Here is a 4004-nt window from a genome sequence, read left to right on the forward strand (position 1 = left end):
TAATTCCTCAAGTCAAGCTTCAGTTTTGGGTTCAACACCATCCTCCCACCCAGACTGGTCACGAAGTTGCCAGACTCACCTCCTCCCTGTGCAGATGGGTCTACAGTTTTCTGACCAGTAGACAACAGGTGGTTCAAGTGGGAAATCACCTGTCCCCCTCATGCACCCTGAACACCGGTGCCCCCCAGAACTGTGTGCTGAGCCCTCTGCTGTACTCAATGTACACTAATGACTGTCTGTCCACATCAGACTCTAACACCATCATTAAGTTTGCTGACGACACAGCAGTGGTGGGTCTGATCTCCAACAACAACAACAACGAGGAGGACTATTTGATGGAGATCACTCACCTGGAGGACTGGTGCAGAGACAACAGCCTCCTCCTGAACATCAGTAAGACCAAAGAGCTGATTGCGGACTACAGCAAGAAGCAGCAGAGGGCATACCACCCACTCAGGATCAGCGGGATTGAGGTGGAAAGAGTGGAACGCTTCAGATACCTGGGTGTTAACCTCATGCAGGACCTGATGTAGTCCTGTCACATCAACACCCTGGTGAAGAAGGCTCAACAGCAACTCTTCACTTTTACACCTGCATTGAGAGTCTATCTATCTATCTATCTATCTATCTATCTATCTATCTATCTATCTATCTATCTATCTATCTATCTATCTATCTATCTATCTATCTATTTCCAGAAGACCTTTAAAAAATCTATTAAAGAACCAAAATCAAAATGCATGTTTTTTTGTGACAGAGATGCATGCACTCCAACAGAAATACTCAAATGTGATCAAGAGAGTGGGAAAGTTGAACCCAAAGCAGATTAGCTTATACATTGACCCTAAAGTAAAATATGTGACCCAGTGAAATATGTAACCCATACTCAGGGGAACAGTGGGGAAAAGATAAGAAACCTGATGGACATGGATAATATATATGAAGAGTTCATTTGCAAAAACAGATAACTCCATCTTCACAAACCTTCAGAAAACCCACTTTTCTATATCAATCAAACTTAAGTTATCTCTGTTTTTGTCATGTCATTTCTACTGAGTCAAATCCACTCAACTTCAGTTTGATTAATATTATCTCAAGCAAACAACAAAAAAACAAGTTTTCTGAAAAACCTACAAAAATGGAGTTATCTGTTTTTGCAAATGAACTCTTCACATGTAGTCTCTGTGCAGTGATAGTGCAACACAACGCTTCACAAGCCTAAAAACATGTAGTAGAGAAGTACAACTTTTGCCATAACGGTGCAGACATCAAGGTGAGCATCAGATGTTGAGGGACCAGGATACTCTGATAGGAAGTGGGCTACTGGAACAAGACACACATGCATAAGGACTGAGGGTAAGGAAACAATGACTTGGCTACTATAACAGCAGAGCCAAGAATACGGAATACATGGGACATAGTTGGCAGAATTTTGATGAGCTACCAATAAGAGCTGTGACAAGTATCGAAAAGAGCATAAATTGGCCTTCTAGCAGACCGTTGAATTCTTGCATACCCAGAAAGTCTATAAGGTCAGTGATCTNACCTTCTTGCTGCGAGGCAACAGTGCTACCAACTGCGCCACCCTGCAGCCCACAGTGTAAATCAACAGGCTAATTTGCAATGTGCAACAGAACTCACATGATCCTTTTATTCTCATATGTTTTAAAATGTAACCACCCTACAGTAATTTCATCACTTCTAGGTTCAGTGGAGTATTTGCTCTTTTGTCAAGTTAAAACTAACCGATAAAGATTTGCTATGTTATGAATACAGGATCCAAAGGAGGAAATCAATGCAACAAAAGTCAGTGCAAATTTCTTTAATGAGATTTAAATCTTACTTATTTTTTCAATATGCCCACCTTTAGTTGTGATGACAGACTCAATAATCCTCAGTGTGGAGGACACCAGTGCTCGGTTTTTCTTCAGAGACATTTTTTTTTAGTGGCTCTCTGCTGGAGGGTTGTGAATTCAGGTCAGGCAACACACTTGGCCAAGCCATAGTTTTCACTTTTTCCTTCTTTAGAAACTCTTGTATGATTCTGGCAGTCTTCTTTGGATCATTATCATGCTCGAATACTACTCTTCTGCCAAGCTTTAAACTCCTGGCTTTACTGTCAGGGCCATAGATTGTCTGTGGCAGTCTTAGCTCGGTCCACACCAAACATGCTGAACCCCATTTGAGCTGAATGAATTTATCTTAGTCTCATCACAAAGAATGTGATCCATATAATCATCAGGTTTCTTTTCATGTCCTTCAGCAAAGGTTAATGTTGCAGTTTTGTATCAAGGGTATTTTTCTTGGATGCTGTTCATAGAGGATGATGTTATGCCCTGTTGTTCACACTGAGCTGTCACGGACACTATAATTTACAACATTAACCCGTGTGCCAAAGCTGCAGCACTTGCTGGACTGTTTTGCAGAGTTACATTGTACAAGTAGCACACTATCAATGGCATAATTTTAGGGGACAACCACTGCAAGTCTGATTTGTGATACTGTAACATGCTTTAACCTCCTCATTCCTGCTGCAACTGTGTTTCTGATTTTTTAGTTGAGCACTGATCTCTCCATATCTCTTTACATCTTTGTAAAGTGTCAAAGTTCTGGTGTTCACAGCACATTTTGTAACCATGTTTATGCAATTAGGCTGACTGGAACTTGTGACTGTACTTAGTTTTGTTGCAGTGATTACAGGTGTATTCACTTTTGTTGTACTGAGTTTTTACTTTGGTGTCTGTGTTTTCAATACAGACTTTCTAAAATGCTTGTTTTTATCGTTCTTTAGAGGAAATACTCTTCCACTTAACTTAGAAATAATGTAAGTATTGACAGTTGACACAATTTTGAATAATTTGACATTCAAGGGATATTGCACAACACTCACTTCTGTTGTATACTGTCTATAACCTTAACTTGTAACCTTCCTGAAAAGCCTTTTTTCATTTAATCAATAGTCAGAGACGGAATGTTTTCATTGCAAATATTTATAGACACCATTGACTGTACAGTCATACATACACCATCTTAAACATCATATGTGCGTTTAGTTTAAATAACTTAAATAACAAAAGACATGCATCACATGAATATTATATTTCTTCATCTGTTTCAATACCAACAGGTTTCTAAAGGCACATTTTAAAGGCCAGATCCAGCCTTCAATTTGGGGTAACAAAAAGACATTTTAGGGCAGAATTTAAAGAATAGGCAGAGCTTAGGTGGTTGGAGTTGACAGTGTGACACCTGTGAAGCAAACAAACACATTAATAATTAGAAAGTCAACCAAGACACACACTAGCAGAAGGGCAAAAAAAACATTAGTCCCCAATTATATTTTATCGATGCACACATAGACAGCTATGGACACCACAGATGCATAGTTGTTATTATGCTAATTCCCACTCAGCTGGGAGGACTCGGTTTACTACCTGTGCAGTAGGTCAGCATCTACATATTCTGTGCATAAACACTGGTGCTGAGCATGCACACGACTGCTCTTGGAGCATAGTCACCACTTCGACACAAATTTTAGGCTGCATGTGCATGCCCATGTAAAGGTCTACAGGTGCTGTTGTTGACTCGAGGAGGTGACGAAATTTAACCTAGTGGACCCCAAAACATATAACACTTAGACTGGCTGAACATGCAGGCATTCAAATGTACGCCGTGTTCTCTCTACATAACAATAAGTAAGTTTAGCTGACACTAATGCCTTCCACATACGCCATGTCGTCATGTATTGGGTCATGGGGGGGTAAAAGCAGAAAGTAGCAAAGAAGAACAGGGAGGTATAACCCAGAGGCATACAGTTGTAATGTCAGGAGTTTGGTCAATAAAGCAGGTAAAAGCAGAATGTTCAGAATAGATTTTTTAAACTACCAAACACAGGAGCAGCAAAGGACTACACAGCCGCCATCTACACCCTGAACATGTACATAATTCCTCAAGTCAAGCTTCAGTTTTGGGTTCAACACCATCCTCCCACCCAGACTGGTCAC

Source organism: Stegastes partitus, unplaced genomic scaffold, assembly GCF_000690725.1.
Source record: "Stegastes partitus isolate 25-593 unplaced genomic scaffold, Stegastes_partitus-1.0.2 Scaffold856, whole genome shotgun sequence".
NCBI classification, from domain to species: domain Eukaryota; kingdom Metazoa; phylum Chordata; class Actinopteri; family Pomacentridae; genus Stegastes; species Stegastes partitus.